Raw genomic sequence first — 27841 nt, forward strand, 5'->3', positions numbered from 1 at the left:
CAATATTTAATATATCCCCGCCCCGGTTGAGATATAACCGTAAACATGTTTTGTCGGGAATTACTAAGTTTACTTGAAACTTAGTAAGAACCCTCCACCCTCCTCCGATCCGATATCGCTCCATTGGCCCTCCTCCGATGCGATATTGCAATCGAAAATCGCAAGTGTTGGCCCCCCTCTTTTTTGTTTCCCCGATGGAACTCCTCCGATGCGATATTGCAATCGCGTCGTCGCACCATCGCATCACCGCTTTATCGCATATCGCTTGTCCCTCGCCGACGCGATATCGCGATTGCCCGTCCACCGTCCGATTAACCCCCGAATCCAACGATTTATATTGATATCACAAGCCCATATCGCAATTGCATGTCGCTATCGCTTATCACGCAAAGTTAAGCCTTAGTCCCTTACCATCACAAAGTCACCCCCGATGCGATATCGCAATCGCATATCGCAAAGTCATCTATTACATATGCTCCTAACCCCTTTCCCTTCGCCGACGCGATATGGCGACTTCTCCTCAGCCGTCCGATCTGCCCTTGCATGATCCAACGGCCCGCATTCATCCATTTCTATTTTATCCACAATGATCGCTCCCGCCCTTCAAATCATGAATCTCCCACCTAAAGTCACTTTTGCCCATTAAAAGGGTAAAAAAGGTTATTTTCTTATATTTTCACTCAGCGCCCGCGTGCGCTCCAGGTGCAAAGGAACCAAGATTGCTTCTTCAGCCATTTCGACCGCCTCAGACCAGAAAAGCTCTGGACAACGAGCTCGCAGCCTCAACCGAAGTCGCCTTTGTGCAATCCTCCTCCTCCTTTTGATATTGTTCAATGCCAGCACCGAAGGACTCCCTAGCCCGCAGAAAAAGAAACAAAGAGGACACGACAGTAGTTCTATTTTGCCATACAGTGGTAAGCAAGGGCGGTTTTTAGCGAAAAAGAGTATCAGTGGAGAGTTAAAGAGTATCAGTGGAGAATTAAAAGCCAAATCAGAGGAATATTAAAGAGGATCCAAACAAGTCAAAGAGTATCAGTGGAGAATTAAAAGCTATTAAAAGCTAAATCAAATCAGAATTAATGAACATTGAAGCCGACTAAGAGCAGCAAATCGAAGTCAAGGAGCAGTTATTACAAACAGTCGGCACATAGCTACAAAGGACACCTATAAGTTAAACTCTAAAGGACCTACCTCCAGCGCAACATATGCTAGCTGTTTTCTTCCTTGCTTGTAAATCACGTTAGGTTAACCTTAGATATTTTCTCAGATCTTTTATGAGATATGGTTTTGTACATATTTTGTGATATAAATACCTCCCCGAGGGATGTATTAAGGGTTGGTTGCTTGGTTTTTGATTCATTCCTGAGACTGCACTGTAACTCTGAAAATATTCTGAATAAAAGGCCGCTGGAATGCATTGTTGTTGAATTGTGGATGTGGAATTGATGACAGAGGACTACGTTATAGAATTCTTGAATTATTCTGTGGATCAATAAGTCTTTCTCTTACTTGTGTTTTCAATTTCTGTCTTTCTATATCATATGTGTTTCATGATCTAAATAACAGGGAAAAAGAATAGCCCAGAATTTACTTAACTGTACTCTGAGTTCAATCTCTGTTATTTTTATGTTTTCTTCAAGACTAGCATAGGCAAGAATTCTTTATTTCTCTTGTCTCCCTAGTTCTTACATCTTGATTACATGCTAAGAAATTCTCAATTGCTTCTTGGACTTAATCATTCACTTTCCCTCTATCTGCACGATGAAGGATTCTTAATTGCCCTTCACCCACAAACTCCATTCCATCTTATTTCAGCTTACAGATTGTTCCATGGTTGATTACCCTGCTCTGTAGTACCTCCTTCTGTCAAAGAAACCATATCCAGCAGCTAATCCTCGTAGACTCCATTAGCCCAATGGACTGAACTTCTCAGATTTGCACCCTGTTCCATTGAATGACACCATTCATCCAACCAAACTTAAAACAAAACTCTGTACATCATAACTAGCCTAAAATCTCACCAAAACAAAGCTAAATTTAAAAGGGAGAGCCCTCTCTAGCTGCAGGTAGGCTAGGACCTGCAACTAAAATATTGGTTAGTGGTTACCTTGGCCGTATTCCCTTAGGAGTCAAAGGGAACAACTTGAGTGATAACAGGTTACAATTCTAAACATAAACCACTGTGTTGCATGCCTCAGCCCACAAGTGTAGTGGTAGGCCCTGATCATGAAACATTGCCCTTTCTGCCCCTACTATGCTCCTGTTCTTCCTCCTGACAACCCCATTTTGGTGATGGTTATGATGTTCTGTCAACTCTTGTTTAATCCCTTTCACTACAAAAAAGTTCTTAAACTCATTGGAGACATATTCTCCACTGTTATCCCTCTGTAGAGCTTTAACTTTCTTGCATGACTCTTTCTCGACCAATGCTTTGAATTCACAAAACTTTGTGAATGTTTGATCCTTTCTCTAGATGAAAAGTATCCATCATTTACAAGAATATTCATCTACAAATATAACATAATACCTGTGTTTGGCGGTGGATACTGTCGAGAATGGTCCACACACATCTTAATGGAATCTCTCCAAAATAGACTCTGCTCGACTGTCTCTATCTCCAAAGGAAGACTTGGTGTATTTTCCCAAAGTAAAACCCTTTCATGTATCAACTTGCTCAAGCATACCTTTGGGAAGACCAATAGATATTTGATGCAATATCTTCAAAGCCCCATGATGCAAGTGGCCCAATCACCTGTGCCACAACTCACTGATGTCTCGGCTCAACATCTTTTCCGCTTTTGAACTCAAATCAGCGCAATCCTCTACCTCTATCTTATAGAGATTCTGAACTCAAATCCCTATCTTATTTACTTGACCCATGGCTATGTGCTGAAGGAATGCCTTTCCTTTCGAAAATATCACGTCATAGCCTCTATCCTTAAGCATGGAAACAGATAGCAAGTTCTTCACCAATCCAGGTACATGCATAACATTCTTCAAGGTGAGTGGAGCCACATGCTCCCTCTGAAAAGTAATAGTGCCCACACTAGTAACACTATACTTACTGTGATCAGCCATCTCAATATACATCTTGAGATCTTTCTCCTCCATTTCACTAAATAAATCTTTGTCGCCATTCTTATGGAAAGAAGCTCCACTGTCTAAGTACTAGACACTTCCCATCATTGAAGATATCATTCATGCAATGAGGGAAAAGTCCTATTCAAATTGGGATGCCAAAGCCTCCCGCCACTCCTCTTGAGGACTTCTCCTTGGACTTTTTCAATGGCCAATTTGTAGAAAAGTGAACCATCTTGTGACAATGAAAGCATTTAACTTTCATCACGTCCTTCTTCTTACCTCCATGATAAGAATCTGATTTGGAACGAGAAATTTTACCTTTACCTTTCCTTTCCTTAATAGCTAAGGCACAATTCTCTTCATCATCAGTCTCTGATGAAGAGCCATCCTTGGTGTTCCTCCTAATCTCATCCTGCATCAAATCCGACCATAGTCGTTCCCAATCTGACAACTTCTCCCAACCATTGACAGAGTTCTGATAACTATGCCAACTCTTTGGGAGTCCAAGAAGAGCAAGGCTCACCATAGCCTCCTCAAAAATTGTGATTCCAACACTTCCAAGTTCATCTCAACATCGAGTGAACCTTGTCAAGTACTTTGGAATCATCTCACCTTTCTCCATCTTGATTTTACGAAGTTTATCCTTCAGTGCCAACTTCCTTTGATCGTTGTTATTCTGATACAATTCCGTCAATGTTTTCAACATAGCAGGCAAAGTTTCCTTGCCATGGAGACTCGAGAGTATGTGGTCTCAAACACCCTCAAGGATTATCCACCTTGCCTTCGCCGCACACTTCTTCCATTTGGCCAAGTTCTGTGCATCCATAGCTACTAGCTTAGGGACTTCTTGACCAATGAATTCCTTCAAGCCATTATCTTCTATCACAGCCTCCATCATGTCCCTCCAGGCTATAAAATTTGAGTTTCCTTCCAAGGAATACTCAAGCCTCAACCCATGGAACGACATCTATCAATACTGAAGTATGTATGCAAATTCGACTTTCACCTGTAACCTAGAAACTCAAAACTTTGAAATCTCCTCTAGAGAGTTGATTTTAAATCAGCAATATCTCCCTCATTCGAACCTCGATTCGACCGATTGTTTTGTTGAATTTGGGTATATTTTCCCAAGGAATCCAAATCTGTAATTTGTTTCTAAAAAATTTGCACATAGATTCTAAAAAATTCTCTGTAAACTCTCGGCCCGAAAAATAATCTTGCTCCAATACCATGTAGAAAAACCTGTAGATTCACAAGCTCATGTAATCTACTAAAACAAGAGACAAGAATCTACTTCTAGTCTTTACAGTGGAAGACCATAAACATCGAGAAACCAATAATCAATAGAGGAAGAGAATCAAAGGCACATAACACAATAAATATCCAAGGAAAGCCACAGCTCAAAACCCCACTATTTGTTTTGTATTAATCAGGAAAATCAAGATGAAATTACAATGCTTGTTCTCGCTAGAACAATCCTGGCACTCAGTAGATTCAATCTCCAACTCATACGCAAGCTCAAGGCCAAAGCTTAACCAATTCAAAATCTCTCCAAGTCTCTATTCCAATGTGTAATTCCTATGAAGGATAGCTTGTATTTAAAGGGAAATAGAGCCTCTAAAAATAGCGCAATCCCTCAAGGATCGGTTCTTGAATGCATACACTATCAGTGCAGCTAAAAAAAATATAAAACAAATAGTACATTATCCCTACACTCTAATCTCAAATAGGACTTTCTCAGAATCGACATGCATGAGTTTCTGATGAGTAAATATTGAGAACCAGAGTAGCATTGGTGGAGTACATTAGTGTCACCATTGACTATTAACTCACTATTAGTTCTCTCAATCAGTTTGAGAAGTAATTTAACTGAACTGACTCATGAAACCGAGTCTTCTTTTTTACAACTCACAATTAACTCACACTAGACTCCTAGAAAGTAGGGATAACATATACATGAATTCCAAAAGACTTCCAACTCGAATTTCCTAAGTTAAGTAAGTTTAATAAACTTAATTTAACTATTTTAAGTTGCTATGAGAATAGAATTCAAATTTAATTCACAGTTTAATTCAAGGACAAATTAAACTGGAATTTCTTGTTGCCATTTCTCAACAGGAAGTGTTTCTCTTCTTTCGCCTTTATTTATTTATTTTAAGAGGACGGTGCATTGATACTTATTTATTTTGGGGCGAAAGAGGGATCCTGACTTATTGAGAGCAGAAGAGGTTGTTCCTTCAGAGAAGAATATAGAGACCTCTGCTTTAATTTTGCTCATTTATATTTTCCCCTTCTCCCCTTCTACTGATTGGATAAGAATGAAAAAACTAAAACACAAAACCAAATGTAGGCATAAGGTTTCTTGAGTAGACATAGGTTCATGGTTGGACCAAAACTCTCCTTACGAAAGGATCATATTTTTCGTCAGAACTTCATCGACCAAAAGATATCACTGACACAAGGAAGACGAACTGGAGGTTAGCCAAAGGTTGAAGTGTCACAAGACACTTTAGACTTCAGCCACACACATACTAAGAAGCCAAAATAGGTCCATGCACAACACTTATTCACATGATGAAAACAAAAGGAGACAAAAAACAAGAAACAAAAAAAAAACAAACAAAATGAAAGGAAAGACAACACACAACAAGGAAACAAAACTAGAAGAAAAGAAAAAGAAGCTAAACTTAAGCATAATGCAAGTGAAAAGTAAGAAAGACAAGAGAGACAAGAGAGACTAAAGAGAACAACACAAGATGAGTGCAAGATAAGGAAAACTAGTATGTAGCTAATCCTACTCCTAACCTAACCACTACAAAGTCAGGGTCACGTATAATGGAATTTCCAATGTAGCCATCATAATCATTCCTGACCTGCAATCACAAAGATGTGATCAATTAAAATAGATGTAAATCATTGTGCACGAGAAAAGATGATAGATTGAATAATTTTCAAAAAAAAATGAAGGTCTTTCCTGTGGGAAGAAATATGTGTCATAACCACTACTTTCATCCAATTCACACTCTTACCTCTCCGTGGGAAAGTATAATTAGACAAACCTCGAAGACTTCTTGCGAATGCACCTTCTTCTGTGTCATCCTGCTTAGCAAGCACGAGAAAAGGTCGAAACCTATTTATTGCAATGGAGCTTTCTGAGTAAGATTGCTCCAACCATTCAACAATTGCATCATAAAATTCACGATGATCCTTTTAAAAACCCTGAAATCTTTGAAAAGATGGATTTTCAATTAGAGGCACGGGATTATAACGAGAATATTTTGAGGGAAAATAGATCTAATCATATTCAATAGTCATGTCGAGACAGTGAGGACCTGACATAACCATCAATGGAGACTGAAGTACGTATATAGCTCGACAAAATTCCAAATAGTGAGATGTTGAACGATGAAGATCGAAGGATGTAAAATGACCGCCATTGGATATACTTGTGGGAATTTAATGATAACATGAATGCCAATCGTCAAAGAAAGAATAATGATCAAATGAGTCGATTAAAGAATTAGATTCCTAGTTTGTAATAAACGAAGATAAATCAATTTGAACAGTTATGTGAATGCTCTGAACAATTGAACCAAGTTCCTCACAAGCCAAATGTGACAAATCATTTTCCTGTAATTGGTGACAAATTGTGCAAACATTGTAATCATGAAAAGAATTTAAAAGGGGTGTCAACACAAAAAATACATGAGACCAACCAAGACATGGTGAACGAAGAATAACTTGATTCATGTGAAGAATTGTGCATTCATTATTACTCAAGAGGATTTTAGGCGCAATGAAGGAAAAGATTTGCAATATAACATTTATAAGAAAAACCAGGATCTGACTATTTAGAGATGAATCTGATAGGCATGATTCCTTTGGCCAAAGATAGTCTTTGAAATGATGAGCTTTGCAATTCCATGACTCTATGAGATATATGCATTCCAAACTCGAGTTTGATGCAAGATATTTGCATAAATATGACTAACTTGAAAAAAAAATCCTGAATCCTATCAGAAGTAAAATCTTGAAAATTTGAAAGATCATACCTGAAACCAAAAAAATTTCAAAACGAAATTTACATCGAGTGAAACCATGCAGAGAGAAGGGTTATGTGGGAGAAACCATATCTGGCTTAGTTCGAGGGGCTTACCAAAGTTGTGAGATCCTGACATAACCATGAACAAAAGTTGAGGTGCCTTGACTCCCTGGCAGGTCCGGGAACTTTCCAAAATTGTAAAATCGCATTCTAAAGATTGAACTAGACCATGCATGGTTTGAGAATAGTTACTACCACTAGTTTCAATAAATCCATTGCTCACTGAATGACAACCATCTCTGTCACTAATTTGATGGGATTTTTAAACTTCAACAACTAGTTTACTCAAGTCGAAAGATTCTTCTAATTGCTTGAGGAAATTTTATGAGTGAGCTAATTTGAAGAGTTATCTTCATGAAAGTGAAGAGATGATGAGGGTTTGGAAGAGTACTCAAAGATTTGGTTATTTTCATTTGCATCATGGATATGTTGAAGTTTCTAAGTCTACCAGTTAGAAACCCTCCATGCACTTTATCTGATTTATTCCTACCTACTTGTTCTGTTACTTAACAAGTTATTTACAATGTAAATACTGAAAATAAAAACGAGTGCATGCTCAACATATCATAGATCAAAAATTGAAGGAAACAGAAACAATCACACCAAATGACACCATTATTTTTGGAACAATGTCCCCGAAAAAACCCAATGTGGGAAAACCGATGCAACGATCTAAGGGTTTTCTTATTAAGCAATATCAAAGTACAATCTGGGTGTCAAAATTGGCCTACCCAACAGAGAATTTCCTTGGAAATAATACCTCTCAGTTTGAGACAAATCTCCTGGCTGAAAACCCGGATAATCCTTTCGGCAGATCCTCAGCTCCAATCTGCCCCAGAAACCCCAACGTTTGCCTTTCTCAGCTGCGTCAGCCTCTCTCTGCCAAGCACTGGCCCTGCATCACCTCGGATGGGTTTGTGTCAACCTTAGGAAACCCTGTGTCAGCCTTTTGGTCCTCTGCGTCAGCAACGCTGACCTCTCTGAAGCTCTGTGCAATTCCCGGCTACCTCTGCGTGAGCTCTGGTTGCTACTGTGTCACTCTCCCCGGCTACTGCGCTGCTCTCCCGACACTATATCTACCTCTTTGTCTCTCTATACTCAATTCCCCTCTCTTGCAACTCCGATCACTAATTCTATCTCTCTTAGCAAAACTCGCTCTAGAGAATAGAATGACCAATCACTCTAGTGTACTCTCCAAGTGACCCTCAAGCCCCCTCTTATAATTTTCTCGTTGACATATCAACAGCCGAGATTAAGTCCATAATCAACAACTAAGATTAGATATGGCTTGATCTGTGTCTTTTGGACCATTCTAACATAGTTTTATATTAATCCACATCAATATTTTAGTTTCCCTAAGTTTAGACTTAGGGACTCCATTAAAAATATTAATTATTTTAATATCTCCTAGACTGTGTAGAATCTTCCAAAACACTTTGTAGGTATTGGAGATCTCATGTGCTCCAACCTCTCCACCAAATTTCGTGGCTAGGGCACATCTGATGCTACCACAAATCAACACTCCCTCTTAGCGAGGATTGTGCTCTAGCAATACTCCTCACTAAGTATTACTTTGATCATCCGACATCGGTCCCTATGCTGATGCTAGGCCTGCTACCCACCATCCTCTGCACTGTTGTATCTTGTACTGCTGCCCATGGTTCTACCATTGTCACTGTTGCATCTATACGACAGCTCCCTCTACATCTGTATTGTTGTTGGTCCTTTCTCCCAACACTGCATCCGCACTACAACTCCTCTCATCATGTTGCCCACTATTGTACTGCAACTTAGTTACTGAGAAGTAAGTAATTGATCTCCCAACTCTGACTTCTTTGTTAGGCTAGAGGCCCTCCTGATGTTGAAGCTCCCTCTACCACTGACAAGTGCTCCCTCTCTAACCTCTGCGTTGTTGCAACAACTCCCTGCATCTCGCACCATTGCACACCTCTCTATGCCATCCTGCACTGGTGCAACACTCCTGTGCCTCTCGCACTGCTACAGCCTACTAGCCTCGCGCTGTCTTAGGACTCCTGCACTGTATCTCTCTCTGTCGCTTCATCCACATCCATCTCTACCTGACTTAGCCAATCCTACTACTCCTCTTCGAGGCTCCTGTAGCAAGGTATAATCCAAGAGGCTGGGTACCTCGAGGATCCTGCCCCTCATCGCTTGTAGTCCGCCTGACTACAGCTCGATGTCTCCCTACTTCCGCTCAAGTGGTGCGTGTGCACTCATGGCACTATCATTCTCTGTCTCCACTTCCTTCTTTGCCCTTGTTGGCACTGCCTTAGTCTCAGAAGACTCTCCCTTACTCTTCTTCCTTGGACATTAGGTTGCATAATGACCCAACTCCCCATAGTGGAAGCACTTTATCTTGGAGAGATCCTTCTTCTTCCGCTTTTCCTACTTTCCCTTAGATACTAGGGCAACATCTTCCTCTCCTACTTGACTTTGATCCCCTTGCTGCTACTACCCGTCTTTGACTGCCGTCTGATCTCTTCTTGGTGAAGAGCAGCCCACATCTCATCCCAGGGTGGAAGAGTCCCTCTGCCCAGTATACTCTAGACAAATACCTCCCAATCTTCTAAGACTGCATTCAGGGTCATCCTCACCATCAGTTCTTGATCTGGCGTGACTTCTATAGCAGTCAACTGATCACGGATCGCATTCAGTCCTCCGAGAAAGGTGTCAATCGGTTCTCCCTTCTTCATCTGATACGACCTTAACTGATTCTCTAGTAACATTCTTCTCTGCATAGAAGTATGTTGGTACAATTTCTTGAGGGCCTCCCACATCTCATATGTCGTTTCCTTCTCGGCAATGTGTGGTACTACATGGTCCTTAACCCTGTCAAGGATGATGCTCTTGGCCCTCGCCATTACCTCCTCATACTTATTGTTATCATTGGGGTCGACTAGGATAACTATAACCTTCAAGGCGAAGTTCTTGACACAATTTCTGTCAAGTACGGATAAGATTTTGGCCTTCTAGACTGCGAAGTTCGATGCTCCGTCCAGTCTATCCTGGTCTCTTACTCCATGTAGTCTGATGATGCTCTTCTACTTCCCTCCTGGAAGTTCTCTATTCGACTCCTTTGAGTCTCTACTTCCCATCTGGAAGTTCTCTTCTAGACTCCCTTTGAGTCCTGATTTCCCTCCTAGAAATCCTTCTGTCGTTGTCGAGATGCCCCCTACTTTGATCATCTTGTACAACCGCACCACTGATTTAGATTCCTCGGCTAGAAACCCTCAGTAAAAACTCCCTCATCTTGGCCTTGCTCTATCAGGTATTGTTTTGACTACAGTATATCACCAGCTCCACTCTGTAATATTCCCACAACCCTCTAAATCCTAGCAACCTAAAGGTGAGAGCTCCTAGGCTCTGCGAAATCCTGGCACCAGCAACCTGGCCTCTCAACAAACTGCGTCAGCCCTCCCAGCTTCTACATGGCTCTGCGTGAGGCTCCCTTTTCCTTCCTTAGCCTCTATGATACCTCTTCCCGGCTCACTCTTGATGATGCAAGCACTACATCACCCTTCCCTTGTTGCTGCTCTCCTAGAAACAACTTTTCTTACCTCGGGACAACTATTTTCTACTGCTATTTCTCCACTCGGATGGTGTCCTCAGTCCTCCTATGATCTGCAATCATGCTCTGATACCATGTTGAAGTTTCTAAGTCTACCAGTTAGAAATCCTCCATGCACTTTATCTGATTTAGTCCTACCTACTTGTTCCGTTAATTAACAAGTTATTTACAATGTAAATACTGAAAATAAACACGAGTGCATGCTCAACATATCACAGATCAACAACTAAAGGAAAAAGAAACAATCACAACAAATGACACCATTATTTTTGGACCAATGTCCTCGAAGAAATCCAATGTTTGAAAACCAGTGCAACTATCTGAGGGTTTTCTTATTAAGCAATATTAGAGTACAATCTGGGTGCCAAAACTGGCCTACACAATAGATAATTTCCTTAGAAGTAATACCTCTTAGTTTGAGACAAATCTCCTAGCTGAAACCTTGGATAATCGTTCCGGCAGCTCCTCAGCTCCAATCTGCCCCAGAAACCCCAGCGTCTACCTTTTTGGACTACGTCAGCCTCAATTTGCCTAGCACTAGCCCTGCTTCACCCCGGATGGGTCTGCGTCAGCCTTCCAGCCCTTTGTGTCAGCCACACTGGCCTCTCTGAAGCTCTACGTAGCTCCCAACTACCTTTGTGTGGCCTTTTGTGAGCTCTAGCTACTACTACGTCACTCTCCCCAGCTACTGCGCTGCTCTCCCGACACTATATCTGCCTCTTTGTCTCTCTATACTCAATTCCCCTCTGCTACAACTCCGATCACTGATTCTATCTCTCTTAGCAAACCTCGCTCTAGAGAATAGAATGACCGATCACTCTGGTATACTCTCCAGGTGACCCTCAAGCCCCTTCTTATACTTTTCTCGTTGACATATCAATGACTGAGATTAAGTCCCTAATCAATGGATAAGATTAGATCTTGATTGATCCATGTCTTTTGGACCATTCTAACACAGTTTTATATTAATCCACATTAATATTTTAATTTCCCTAAGTTTAGACTTAAGGACTCCATTAAAAATATTAATTATTTTAATATCTCCTGAACTATCTAGAATCTACCCAAACCCTTTCTGGGTATTGGAGATCTCATGTGCCCCAATCTCTCCATCAAATTTCGTGGCTAGAGCACATACGATGCTACCAAAAATCAACAAGATAACCTCACCAACTTATGCCAATTGAGAGGTTAATTCATTGGATGATGGAATTCAAGAACATGGAGTACCCTCGTCGAAATTAGATGCATCGAAGACGATAGAGCAGAAGAGATAGTGAGATGAAGAGGAAGTTTCGATAAGCACATATTCTTTGATCGAATTAGATTATGGATCTAAAGTAAATCTTCACAAGAAACCAAAAGATCAGTTGATACACCTGGGCATTCATGATTGCATGCATCGACAAAGTCATAATCATCGAAATGATTGTTTCCCAAGGCTACGTACTGATTGAAAGAATTGATTGCATTCAATTATTTACTGAGATTAGCAGATCGAAATTCATCCAAGAATGGAAGCACATTGTTTTGACATGGAGCATTCTGAAAAAGAGAGGAAATATTGAAAGCATCTTCACCTTCCTGCTTCTCTACCTATGTAATGTGACTACCTTGTACCTGATCGCAATTCGGACCAGTAACTTGAAAATCAGGAGAGTGTGAAAAACTAGCTGTTGGAGCAGATTGATCGAGCGGATCATAGTACAAAGAGTCGTGGCATGTAGATGATAGATAATAACAAAAATGTAGATCAGATTTGAGACTAGAACTATGAACAATGACAACATCTTGCAGAATGGAGGAGTTAGCCTTCACCGTAGGCTTTATGATCCATTCTAGAATTTCCTCCATTGAATCTGAATCATGAAAAGTGGAAGCAAAATGAGAAGATGGATTAGGAATTTTATTTGCAGATTTCCCAACTTTACGACCACCGCAAGAAGGTACCCGCATCAAGATTGGAAAAGGAGGAGGAAAAGGAACAAAAGGGGGAGTAAATTCCTCCTCTGAAATTAAAGGTGTATAATGATTCACAAGAGTTGGGGGAGTAGGAAAATCAGGGGGTTTAGGTTCACCATGTAAAGAGATAAGAACCAAGTGCTCAAACTCTTGTTTCAAGAAATCTTGATTCATGTCTTTTTCAGGAAATTAAAAAAAAGGTGAAGGAATCGATCAACAAAATCCTCAACTGACTCATTAGGCTTCATTCTTAAGAGATTGATTCTTTTATAAACATCTCAGTTATTATACCTATCAAAGGCTTGATGAAGATCCCCAAGAAAATGACAAAGGGAACTAATGGAAGCAGGGGTCAAAGTATGGCACCATCAATTAACACAACCTTCAAGGGCGAGGAAGAAAATAACAGAAGAAAATGCTTCATCATTGATTTCGCATGATTCAAAAAATTTAAGAAAATCAGAAACATGATCGGTTATGGATGTTCCATCCTCACCATAAAAATTTAACTGGGACACGTGATAGAGAGGCTCATCGGGGATTGAAAATTAATAAAGGGAAAAATTAGAGAAACACCACGGGAGTAAGATTTGAGTATGATCCATTTTAGATAAGAGATTCAGAAAAGATTCAATGGGTTCATCTTTTCATCTATCCCTCCTTCTAGCACCACTGTTAATGGTGCTGGAAATCCGTCAACCAAGGGGACTCCCCAATCCAAAGTCCTAATTAAACCTTACACCATTTGGAGTAGGAGCCCCTTCTAGACTGTTAACCTTGTTTCCATGCATTCTTATAGATGTGACTTGGCTCTAACTGTCAGCAAGAGAGAGGAATGCACATGCACCTTTGAAAAGAAATGGGGGTGTGCTAGGTGAATGTTTAATCATATGTGTGTCGAAGTTATTTCACTGTGAAGGGGAGGAGAAGTGAGCTTCTAAGAGATAGATAGTAGTACCACCCTAGTAGAGACACAGATGAACAAGAAGGGTCTGTGCAACATCAAGCAGAATAGTCCATAGAGATATGATGTTAATTGAAACCAACATAATCAGGAAGATTTGTCTAATATCCAGTGGAATATTCCACAAGGATGCGATAATGATAATAGCAATTACAACACATTCTCTATATGATAAGTATCAAAATATCCAAAATAGTTCAACTACTTTAGCACAGATGAAAGAAAACATGAATTACAGACATTCAAAAAACAGTCTTACAGATATCCATAATCCATGCATGAAGAACATCTTGTCCTTGAGGCTTCTGTTATTAAATAAAATTTCCAATACACGTGTATACAATGAACATCGCTAGCTCCAATAATAGAGCATTGGAGCCACTCCTTGCTCCTCAAAAGAACTGTTATGTCTCTCTAGTGCCTTGTGGGAGGAGCCAAGGTGAAAATCCCTTTGCTCATACAATGAGGGAGTATATATAACCAAGGGTGACTCTTTAACTACCCTCATGATTGTTTGACTTCCTATGAATTTTCAACTTACTTGAGTCTTTACATTCCATGCATGTCCTTTGGACTTCCACTTTACAATACATTTTGTATACAATATACATGACCCACAATAGTGAGGTGGGATATGACCACTCATGATGACATGACATGACATGACACTGCTAACATGGACTGCTTGATGATGTGGAAATATCAAGCCACTGTTGCTACTAAGTGTTGGATGTCCTCTTGAAGATGCTTTTCTTTCCACCTCTGCATGGCTTGGTGATGAGGAATCTTCAATGATCTCAAGTCTTGAATAGTGGTTGCAAACTAGTGTCCCTTTTCTTTCTCTTGATTGATCAACTTGTAAGTTCATGTGTGAGAGAGGCTTTGAGCATGCTTCCCTCCTTCTTCTCCTCCTTCATCATCTTGTCATGATATGATAGGATACATGTTCCTGTAATTCACTCATGACGAGATGACATCAATCTGAAAACCCCCTAGTCTAAGATGATGCATTCTGATCCACCAACTGAGCCTGGAACAAGTGATAGGCTGGGAAGAGGTACTTAGTGACTGCACAATGCATAGTTCCAATAGCCAGGGGAAAAGCCTGAGCCCTAATACTGCGTAATGTGTAGTTCAGGCAGGTCTGAGGGACAAGACTGCACAGTTTTTGGAGACAAGGGAGGTAAGGATACTATGGAGTTGTGAAAATCAAGGGCTTTGGGGATGAGATATAGGCTTGTGATTGCAAAGTGTGTAGTAGAGGTCGGGTTGAGAGGAATGGTTGTGCAATTTTGGAGGTGAAGGTCGGGGCTTGGGCACAAAAACTATGTAGTGCAGTGGTCCTAGGAGGCAGGAACGATGCATTGCATAGTTCCAAGAAGAAAGGTCATAGCTAGAGGAATGAGACTGCACAATGCGTAGCTCAAGGGAGGCCTGGTGAAGCTAGGTTGCTCGGTCGGGAAGTTTTTCCGAAAATGGCTAAGTGTGGGATTAGTGAGATCAGTGTGAATGATGATGAACTTTGACTGTGATCACACACTTAGAATATTTGACGACATGACAACATAGATCATCCAAACACATGAACAAATAATTTCCCTTTGTGCGATATCTTTACAACAAGTTACAACAACTACGACACCAAAGATGTACTTTGCAATGACTGTGATGACACTTGTGCGACAATGCTCAAAACTTTGGAAATGAGTGTAACGGGTACTTACAAGGTTAGAACAACTCATTTTCACAAATATGACCTCTTAGAACCACCAGAACGGGCTTATACATAGGATACGACAACCAACATGCTAAAAGACGACACTTTTCCCATCTTGCAAAGGGGAACACAAGACTCTAAGAAAACAAATGAAATGAGTTTCAAAGTTTGCGACAACAACCAACAAGATCAAGGAAGGCTATAAAATTAGGTATAGGCCAAAATTTTGGAGGGTGTTGTAGTAGCTACAACAATATCCTATACAATTGGTTAAGGTTTCTAGTTCTCGTAACATATATATATATATATATATATATATATATATATATATATATATATATATATATATATATATATATATATATATATATATATATATATATATATATATGGGTTTATTACACAACATGTATGCGTGATCTAATGTTAAGGTCACTTTCCATGCAACTTGGAGGTCATGATTTCGAACCATGTTAAGGTCAATTAATACCTTCTCCACAACATTTAATTGTTGTTAATGAAATATTATTCAATATAGTCTAATCACATTTTGTTTATTATTGATGAAGATTTCAGTTCCATAATACAAATATTCAATGCACCTATTAACCATATATAAACAACTAACATTCATTGTTGTTAATGAAATCTTATTCAATATAGTCTAATCACATATTTGTTTATGATTGATTAAGATTTCTATTCCATAATATAAATATTCAATGCAACTATTAAACCATATATAAACAACTAACATTCAAAGATTCCTTCTCTTATTTAACTTATCATTTATGTGTTGGAATATTTTATTACCTAATAGAAGGGCTTTAATTTTTTTAGTTGTTCTTAACTAAAGGGTATTGTAGTCAATTATCATACATAGGGTTATTGTAGTATTGTTAATTTACTTTGTTTAATTTAAAAATTCACATGCAGTTGAGGCTCTACAGTACTCTAGGGCTAGAATCTTAGAGCCATGATTATTTTGCTTCTTTTTGTATATAATTTTGAGTTTAGGGTTAGGGTAGTTTCTTTTTCTTTTTCTTTTTACCATCAGGTTGTTAGCAGTAGGATTCTTCCTTGTCAGCTAGAAATCCTTAACAATCGATAAGGTTAAGTTGCGCCACTCTTAGCATGGAATCAACCTCTGCTCTAGTGGCTATAACCTATGAAATGGCATTCCCGTTACTTCTCGTTAGCCATCGAAAATTTTAAGATGTTGATGTTGATGTAGTGCCGAAGTGACACTTTCATTCCAAAACATCAACTCATTCCTCAAGCTTACTTGATCAATAATGGAATCAATTTCATTTAGATGTCTCCAACAAGAGTTAGAAGTATGTGGGTCCATTGATGTAGACAGCGCCAAGATTGGGGTTAGTTAATTCCATCAATATACTGAGGTAATTTTCCCTAACTACCCAACTTAGGTCTCTTCAAAATTAAGATACATATCGACTAGTTTAATTCCCCCCTTTAAATAAGATATATTCCACATGAATACCATGAGTTATCTAAAACAAACAATAACTTGACCGAGCCAAGTTAACCTTGACTACCAAAAAAAAATTGATAATAATAATTTAGCTTTTATTATTTTAGTTTGAAATTATTTTTATATTAACATAGCATTATTTTATTTTTATTATTTTGGTTTATAGGAAAAGACATGAAATTACAACATCTCTTTAATAGTATACTAAGAACACCTAATAGTTCCCAAAAATGTGTTCAAAAAGTTTAAAACACTTTTTCTTTTGGCATTTTATCATGAATCCCCTTGTTACCTTTTTAATGCATATGTGGACAATGTAACAGATCCATGAGTTTTATGAAATATTTCATGGGAAGATTTTGTATGTGCGGGCATGGAACTTTATATGACTATATTTCATCACCTTCAATTGTATGTTCACACCTTAAAATCATACTTAAATTGATTGTGAAACATGCTATGAGGCCTATGTTATAAAACTCGACTTCTTATAATGGATTATAATTGATTATAAAATGAGGATTTTCCTATGTAACAAAAAAAATTGTCTTTCATTTATAAATTTATCATAATAACAACATTGATGTCATACATAAAGTTTGGCCGTTGATGTCATTGTTTACATAGCTACATATGTATGATGCCTCCCAATTTCTTGGCTTATATAATATAAAAAGTAAATCCCACCCCAAAAAGTGTTAGTGAGCATATTTATATGAGGATGTTTGTGTTAAAGTACTATCTAAATTGTGATATTTTATTGTGTTGAGAAGTGCTTTACAATCCAATATGACGGCGATGTTGTAGTGGTGTAAATGTTTGTAAACATTTAATAGTTATATTGGCTCAATTAAAAAATAATAAAAGGTTAAAAATAATATAGAGCTCAGTATGAGTGAGATGTTGTAGTGTTTGTAAATGAGTATAAACATTTAAATTTTGGCTCCATAAATAATTAAATGTTAAAAATAATAAAATTCAATTTGTTATATTGTAATAAAAATTGCATAAATAATTATAACTTACATTGGTCAATCCTATATTAATAGTGGATAGGCATAAACTAATAAATTGATATGTAAAGTGGATAAGTAAATTGCTTGCTCATGCAGAAGAACTTGCATAAATTTTGGTGCATAGTAACCACTAGTAAGTCTACACACTTACAATTTTACTCCTACATAAGTGTTGAGGAAAACATAAATAATGGCAGGAAGTAACTCCTGGCAAGTCTATTTATTTACATCCTATTCCTATCCATTTTTTTATGCAAAAAAATGATTAAATGATGGTGGGAAGTAACTAATGGTACATATGTTATTTATGTATGAGCTAATTTCAACGATTTTATTTTTGGATTGTTTTCCTGCAAAGCTTAGGAACAAAAAATCAGTATGCAAATATCTAAAAAAACATTCATGAATATTACAACCATATCCATAAATTATGGCATAAAATATGTAATATAGTTATCCACATGGCATTATATTGTGCAAAGGGTGAAATATTGGAAAATAAATATTTATTTTTCAAAGTTAAACATTATAATTTGCATTGGTCAATGCTAAACTAATAGTTATCAACATACAAGTTGATTTCTAGAGTTCTGCCTTGGCAAGGACTAGTAATGATTTTGTAACTATATTTAAATTTAGTTAATAAACACATAAAAACTTAATACTTACAATGTAAAAATATTCTTAACCATGGATATTCACCCCCACTTTACCATGGGCATTATTAACTTGTCAATAGGTTTTGTTGCAATACCATGGACCAATACCATGGCTTATCAATGTCATATGCCCAAAAACCATAACTCATTTCTCAACAAAAAATTATCATGGAAATATAATGTAAAATGTAATGTAATGTATGGTATAGAGCTACCGTCTATAATGATGATAATGATTAACATCCACTAAGACCAATGTGGTCTATCAGACCTTAAAAGAGTGGGAAATTAATTGAGACTCTTTACTATTTTATTATATGATAAAAAAGAAAGGAAAGAAGCATTCCTATATCACTATAATTTTGCTAACTTAACAAGTAAAGAAGGTTGGTAGTGTGGCAAATGTTTTGGAAATGAGAACCTATGTGAGTGAGATATGGGAAATCCAAGGGAAAATTATTTTCATCTTAAACCCTCCTAGTATCAGAAAAGTGACATATTCTTTCATCCCAAGGCATTTTAGGTATGGACCAATGCCCAGATTCACTTTAAAGCTCATGATAATTAGTTCCTATCTTCACAATGTTCATTTTCTTCTTAGGACTAATCAAGATAGAAAGATAATTCTAGTTAGCAAGATTTGGGTTGACCACTTCCTTATAATACCTTAGCTTCCTTTTCTCCTCTAGCTCATTATCATCCCACAACTTATCCTTAAATTTAGAAGCAATAGTATTTTTAATATTATCATTCTTCTCCAATATGATCTCCTCCTTTATCCCCTAATGTTCGAGCCAAGACTAGGCATCCTTGTTCCATCTCTGCTTGAGTGGGATATGGGGATTTTAGCGAGAGTTAGAAGAAATTTTGGGGAACATATTGGCTTCCATGTTGTAAAGCTTCTTCTTATACATGAGATATATAAACATTTCCATGCTCTCAATGGGGGGAAGTATAACTTCACTCAAAAGGATAGGATAGGGAGCATTGACTTTAACCTTGGGGTTGTGGGTTATAAATTTCTTTTGGATCAGTGTGAACTTCTTCCATGATTCTCTAGATATAATACAACCCCAAATATCATAGCCATATAATATAACAAGGGTGATGAGAGTCTCAAAGAGAAACTTGTTTTTACTACAAACCTAAAGATCTTTGACTTGCAACCATTTTAAAGCCCACAATAAGTTTTCCAACCTCCAATAATCCATTTTTCAATGCTATAATTCCATTTGAGCTAATGATGGATGTCAATACCTAAATATTTGTATGAAGAAACCGTATCCAAGTAGTTGTTAACATAGATAAAATCATCATGGATGATCTTTTTGGATTCAATTATCATGAATTTAGTCTTGTTAGTATTAACAATCATACCCATCTTGGAGCAATAATAATGGAGGATTTTAGGTTGTTTGTCGAGATCATCATGGCTTCTAGCTAGAAGAATGATATCCTCAACATAAAGAAGAAGCGTAATGACCATACTAGTGAGCTTGAGGTCATCGCAAAATGTAAATTTAACATACTATTGTTTAGTGATTTCCATATATACTATTATTGGTATAATATTAAACAATAATATTGATTATTATCATTCCAATATATTATAACAATAATCATCGCCATTATAAGTATTATTATATTAGACCTTACATAGATTATTGATTACACATAGTGATAATTCTCGATCATATTGATGGAGGGGAGAGAGAAAAGGAGAGAGGGAGGGATACATGTATGGACTTGGGGGGAGGGATGGAAAAACAAAGTCATAAAGAGATATAGGTGGAGAGAGAGAGGGAGTGACAATGGAGAGATGGAGAGAGAGTGAGGGAGAAAGGAGAGAAGGAGGGAAGAGATAGAGAAGGAGAGGGGAGAGAGGGAGAGAGGGGGAGGGGGAACAGAGATGGATGGGGGAGAGGGGGGGGGGGGAGGAGAGAGAGAAGGAGATAGTGAAAAAGTTGTAGGGAAAAGAGAGAGAGGGAGATAGTTATGGGGGAGAGACGCAGAGGGAAGTGGGAGATAAAGGGAGAGAGTGGAAGGAATAAATAGAGGACTTGAGAGAGAGAATGAGGTAGGGATGGAGAGAGATGTAGTTGGAGGGGAAGAGAGAGGGAGGGAAGAAGAAATACATAGAGAGAGAAAGTTGGAGGGAGAGAGAGAGGGAGTGACAAGGGAGAGATGGAGAGAGATGGAGAGAGAGTAAGGGAAATAAGAGAGTGGGAGGGAAGTGAGAGAGAAGGAGAGAGAGAGAGAGGGAGAGAAGGGGAAGAGAGAGAGGGAGAGGAAGAGGGAGGGAGAGATAGATATATGGATATGGAGAGATAGTGTGTATGTTTTTGGGGATGAGATATACAGACAAACAAGGAGATATAAATGGAGATAGAGGTATAGGTGGAGGGGAGAGAGAGAGGGAAGAAGAGAGAGACAAAGAGAGGGAGGGAGGGAGAGATAGATAGATATGGAGAGAGAGTGGGTGTATTGCTTAGGGGGTGATATAGATAAATAAAGAAGGAGAGATGGAGGGAGATAAAGATATCGTTGGCAGGGGAGAGTAGGAATAAGCAATAGATAAAGAGCGAGAGAGAGAGATGGGGGAGAGAGGGAGGGGGGAGAGAAAATGAGATAGGGAGGGACATAGACACAAAGATGGAGGGGATAGAGAGAGATAAGAAAAAAATAAATCCACATAGAAAAATACATATATTATATAGTATTAAATAAGATTGAACATTATTAACCATATGGGAAGAGGAAGTAAGGCTTTTCGGAAAGGTAAAAGAAGTTGGATTTAGAAAGCCATGAATATTTTGGTTTTTCACTAGAATAGATGAATTTATTTCAAAGTAGATGTTGATTCCTAATCCTATTTGATTGATTACATTGGATGACTTGATTTCAGTGTGGTTGTTGATTTTTAATCTTATTAGATTACTTGCACTAGATGCATTGATTTCAGTGTAAACGTTAATTTCTAATCCCATTTGATTGCTTGCACTAGATGCATTGACTTCAATGTAAATTTTGATTTCTAATCCTATTTGAATGATTGCACTAAATGCATTGATTTCAGTGTCGATGTTGATTTATGATTTGATGTAACTAGATGTATGATATACATTAATTTCAAAGTAGTTAGAATAATAATGTGCATTGATTTCATTATAAGCACACAAAAATTATTGATGACGTGCATTGATTTTTTAGTTATAGCAATTCAACCATAAATAAAATAATTGAATTTTCATCTTAAATAAAATGCTCACTTACCTGAAATGTTTACTTCTTGAAATTGTAAACTATTTGTAATTGACTACATTCTTCTTATTCCCATTTTCCATCATTAAACATTATTAGTCACTTTGCATTCAAACGATGTAATAGAAAAAAACTACCATTGAAACTTACTTGAGGTTTCACACTCCATTAAGTCTCAATGGTTGACTTTGAAAAAAACTACTATTAATATTAGACAGCAAGAGAGACAAGGAATGATGTTTACTACAATAGCTCGAGTTAAAGCCTTTGAATGGTCTACAATTTCAACTTCCTATTTCATATGAACGATATGCAAAGATAACAAAACTAAGAGGTGTGACAATAAGAACAGTAGAAGAAAACAATTTGAGATTGACAACAATAAAGACTATTTGTAATTGACTACATTATTATTATTCACATTTTATATCATTCAAGACTACTACATTGTCACTTTGCATGCAAATTTTTTATTTCATCATTTTTCATCATTCAAATTAATAAGAATCTCTATCATCTCAACAAACTGAGTTAACTAAGTAAATTTAAAATTAAAATTACCACATTAATCTTAGATATATTTAGGACAGAATAATTAGATGTTTAACAAATTTTGTGTGACCGAGCACAATTGAAACCAACCTAGATCCATCTCAAATCCGGATATATCAAGTGTTGAGACAGATCGAATCTCTTCAGGTGCAAACCTTTCCTCAAATTTTGCACTCAAAAAAGAGGTTTGTGCTTTGAGAGATTTGATTCCTCTCGACACTTAATAGATCTGGGGCTAAGATGGATATAGGCTAGTATATTTCAAATGAAGAAACTTTCTTTATGGGAACTAGCATTGCAAGTATTAATGTAAAATGAAATAAACATATTTTATTATATCACATAAAACTTTACAAGATGTCATCAAAATGATAAATATAACTTCTAATGTTATATACAAGTTGATGAGACATAACATTAATGTTTTACTCTTTATTTTTATTTATTTGTTTATTTTTGGGTTATAGGCTATTTATATTGTTATAAAAATGATTTATATAATTAGTTATAATTAGCTATTAGTTTTCCAGTTGGGAAACTAAACCAATAACATAAGTTCCAAATTCTATGGTTGCTAATTCTATAGGCTATTTGATTGTCTTTTATAGTGAAAAAAGAGACATGAAACATATTAAACCATAAATTAATAGACATGACAATGAAAATGCCATTATAAAAACATTTCATGAAACATATTGCTTGCTTTTGTACCATTTAGTTGGAGAGCCCACTTGGCTTGATGGCTATGGCTCACTATCATTGTTTGACAAAGAGAAGTCAAGGTTTGTCAAATTCTTAGCTACAATTGAGATTCTTACTAAACTTGTCCACTTTATCCACTAGTTATGCCATGTATATTATCATTTCTTGTTGAGTGTCAGATCTATTAGTAATAAACCTTCCAATGAGAGTTTTTATATTCCAATATAGATTGATGATTTACATATAGGAGGAGAACCAAAATTTGGAAGATTTTCCCACATCAGGAATCCAGTCCCTAGTATCACAATTAATCTTCCAATTAGGAATGTATCTTCTTACTTATCTTACTTGCTCTTAAACTTCCAAAATTTCTCTTTGGATTGCTTCAAGGATGATATTTGTGTATCTAGCCACAACCCACGCCTGAGCCTAGGTTTGGCTTATAGAGGAGGGGGAAGGGTCAGTGGCGGTTGTAGGGCCATAACAGTCTCTCCTACCTTTTCATTGAGATGTGGTGAGGAAACATCTAGTCATTAAAGAAGAGGAATAGAGAGGGAGAGAAAAAGGTTGAGAACATGTCAACGCTATGATCAACACCCTCCAAAAATTTTCCCACACTTAAATTTTGGAGCCCACTAAGGATCTCACAATTTGTCACTCTATGGTTACCTCATGGTCGATTGATGTTTTGTAAAGCGTTCAAGTCTTCTTCTCAAAGTTTTAACTTCCAAGTCACTCGCTCACACATGCCCAATCCATAATCAATAAACACACTTCCTTTATGCAAGATCGAACATGCATAGCACTATCCATCAAGATGGCAAAGATGCAGTATTCAACTCATGTTGAAAATTAGTGCACACTTTCATTAACAGTCTCCCTTACTTTAATTGCAATTGTAATTTTAGTTCGGTGAGTTTTCCCAAATGTTGCTTTTGTGCACCTTTTCCTTCACAAGCATCACTTTCATGTTTACAACTGTCGCTTTTTCTTGTTTCCACTTTAACAAGTGTCTTTTTCATGTTATCTTCTCTTTGGAATGTGTCACTTTCAAGGTCATTAGAATTTTTCAAGTGTCATCTTCATCTTTTTCTCCTGTTCAGTGCACTAGTACTTCCTAGGATAAGTGACCTAGCCTTTTGTTTCCTCCCTTAGTGAAGATCACATTCTAGATGAACAAATAGCCATTGTTGGAGATAATTGTGCCCTCCCAAGCCTGAGTGCACTTCAGAACAACAAAGCACACTTAAAAACAATGAATTTCACTTCAAAACAACAAGGTGTACTTCGGAAAAATAAGGACCTTCCCTCCCTTCAAAAGCACACTTTGAAACAAGGAAGTGCACTTTGGAACAACAAAGCGCACTTCTAAAAAGAAAGGATCCTTTGTCTCTTAAAAGGTGCATGGTGTCGTCACAAAGCACAAATCCTTCATCCTTCCCTCTTGAGTGCACTCCTTCGACTCAAGGAATTTTGACCTCCTTGAGTGCACACATGCACCCTGAACCAACGCGTTATTTCCCCTTCATGCTTCGATTGTCCACCCTGCACCCTCCTAGTTCCTCTTGAGTTCAAGAGTGCACTGGAAAGGCTTGAAGCCTAGTCCCTTGTTCCTTTAGTGTGTGCCCTTGCACCCTCCTTAGTGTTGAATAATCTGTGGCAATTAGAGATATTAGGATTCTTCTAAACTTGATAACAATTTGTGAAGCACTTTTACAATTTTCTTGTTAGCTTGATCTTCTTATATTATTATTATTGTATGTGTGTTTACTTCATCAAATTGCTACCAAAACACAAGAAACACAAACACAATATATTGGATCTCTACCAGGGCAAAACCTCTTTCTCTTAGAGAGGAAAACCATTTCGTAAATTTCTCTTACTGACGCTTCTATTGATTAATTCCAAGCCCTAGACCCTTGACAAGAATATCCTTCAAGCACAAGTCAAGTCCTTCCTTCTTCTGGCACTTCGTTTCCTAGCACTTCGTCCTCCTTCTTCCGGAACTTCATTATTCTTCCGGCAACTAGTGATAGTCCTTGTTATGCTAGCTCTAGAAGAGATACTTATCTTTGATCCTTAGCGAGGTCCTTCACATATGAGGATACCTTCCTTCTCTTGTCCAACCAAGCTCCTTCTTGATGTGTAGTTGCAGACTTGATATGACAACACTACAGCCCTAGTTTCTTCGCACGTGTGAGGAATTACCTTATGTATTTGTCTCCTTCCTTCTTTGCTTGAGAGAGTATCTTCCTCGCTTTAGTGGGAGGCCTTATAGGCCTAAGTTTCTAGCCCAAACAATGAGAGATATGTGACTGTGATAGTGTCGTTGTAATGACCGCCAATAACCTTCCTTTACTCACATGTGTGACTGTAGTTTACCCTTAGAACAAACTTCCAAGGCTCTGTGTTTCTTCCTCTTTCTTCACTACACTAGAGGCTTCTTTTCTTCACTTTCCCTTCACCCTTAACTCGTCTTCCTTCTCACTGATTTCAGAGGTGATTGTGTCTTATCATTGGAGGAGTGGACAACCTCTATATATAGAGGTTTGTCCCTCCTTTAGGCCGACTTGTCTTTTCTTCTTCGGATTAGCTTCTTTAGTGATGTCAGCGCATGGAGAGGAATTGTGACTTTTCTTGGAGGGATATCTTTGACTATAATACATAAATATACATGGTGTAACATGCCCTTAAGGGTCTTCAATATTTCTTTTGACTCTTTGACTTTCCTATAGCACTTTGACATGTGCTAGACCTATTTAAATAAGCAAGAAATTCATTGATATAAATAAAAAATAAAAAATAAAATAAAAAAATTTCTTTTCTTGTATAAATATAAATATCAAAATTACATTTATGTAGACCAAACCTAGTGACACTTTCTTCAACACTCCCTCTTAACTAGGGAAGTATTCATAAATCATTACAAGGTGTTTGGCTATTTTTCAATATTGAAGAATTCACATAAGAGAAACTGAATTGGCAATCCATCTATTATAGCATCATAGTAACCAACAATGTTTATCACAAGGCCTTGACTAACAACTATATCTCTCATAAGATCATAGCACAATGTTGGCAAGACCAATGATATATAGACACCTTTATCATTGGATCTCAAGGTACATACTCACTTTGGTGTTCATTGAGTATGACCTTCTAGGACTATTCTTATCTTGGGTTCCCAACCCTCAAAGAATATTGATTCTCTTGCCTACTCTTATCTTGGATGCCCTACACATCCCCAAAGAGCATCAAATGTTAGGCCCCTATACTACTAGTGTAACCCCTTATTGTTATTAGTACAACCCCTTTATTATATTGATGTACCCATGTAGTGCCCATATTGTTACTATTGTGCCCCATAGAAGCCCACTAATGTTATTATTGTGCCCTTAGATTATTATTGTTAGGTCGGTTGGGTTATATTGTGACTCCTTAGACTCCTATATATAGAAAGGAGGTTTTGTCATTTGAATCATCCAAGAATTGTTCATTTATGTAATGTAAAGGAGGTTTCCCCCTCGAAGAGGCTGAATTCTAAGGCGTTGATCTATCTTTTCTATCTTTTCTTGAGCTGGTTTCATAACATTTGGAATCCGAGCTTTGGATTCTAGGGTTTCACTGCTCCAAACAGGTCATCGTGGCATTTTCGCTATAGCTTTTTTTCTGTGACGTGTCAGAAGTCGCAAAAAAATCCCATTTGAGAAGAAATCGCGTTGAAACTCGGGTCCGAATTTCAGAGATTTTTGCGCTATATTTGCGGAGATATCATCTGAGGAAGTTGGTCATTTTGTAGACTTCTGAAATACATTCCAAACAGGTGACCTGGGGAAAATCATCATAACTTTCTCTCTGGGGATCAGATTGAAATTTCATAAGAAGGTACATAAAGAGGACGGACTGTAGTTTCTTTTATGCATTTTTCAGATCCAAGGGTCAAAACAGTGACTCGTGGCATGTCATACAAGTTCTCTCTACTGAACTAGTCTATAATCAGGTCACTGTGGGAGATTTTACATAACTCTTCCTTGGAGAATCTAATTTGGATTAGACTAGTGGCATTGGAAAGAGGACATAGAGGGCTACTACAGATCACAATTTCAAAACTTAAAGATTTGAAAGTACAAAGTTACAGTCGTTTCAAGATAGAGCTCCTAAAATCAAGAAAAGGCAAGATGAGGAAGTTTGATGGCAAGGATCCGGAAAATTGGATACTTCAAATGGAGCAATATTTTGATCTACATGGGGTACCACTGTTACAAAAGGTATGTATCGCATCTTCATATTTAGAACCGATCAATTTTTATGGTATAAAGGGCTTTGTTCTCGTAAACAACTTGTTACGTGGTCAATTCTCACGGAGGAAATGATAGCACATTATGAGGATACAAAGAGCAACACCTTCTTTAGAGCAACACCACAACAATTGGAAAGACTAAAAGGGCTTTATGACATATTGGAAAGTAAAATTATGGCAACAAGGAAGTCTACCCCTCACAACTATAAAGATGGAAGTGTTGTTTCTCCTAGCCTTCCACAACCTACAAGGGTTACACCACAACAATTGGAAGAAAAAAGAGAAAAAGGGCTTTGTTACAATTGTGATAGCAAATGCACTAAAGGTCATAAGTGTGCTGAGAAGAAATTATTTCACATAGAGTATGAAGAGGAGGAAGAAAAGGATCAAGAAACATCGAAAGAAGAGGATATATGCTAGGACCCAACCCGAGAGAAAGAA

This window comes from Pinus tabuliformis, chromosome 3_2, assembly GCF_031772625.1.
Source record: "Pinus tabuliformis cultivar Carrire ecotype Pingquan chromosome 3_2, CPIR1, whole genome shotgun sequence".
NCBI lineage: Eukaryota > Viridiplantae > Streptophyta > Pinopsida > Pinales > Pinaceae > Pinus > Pinus tabuliformis.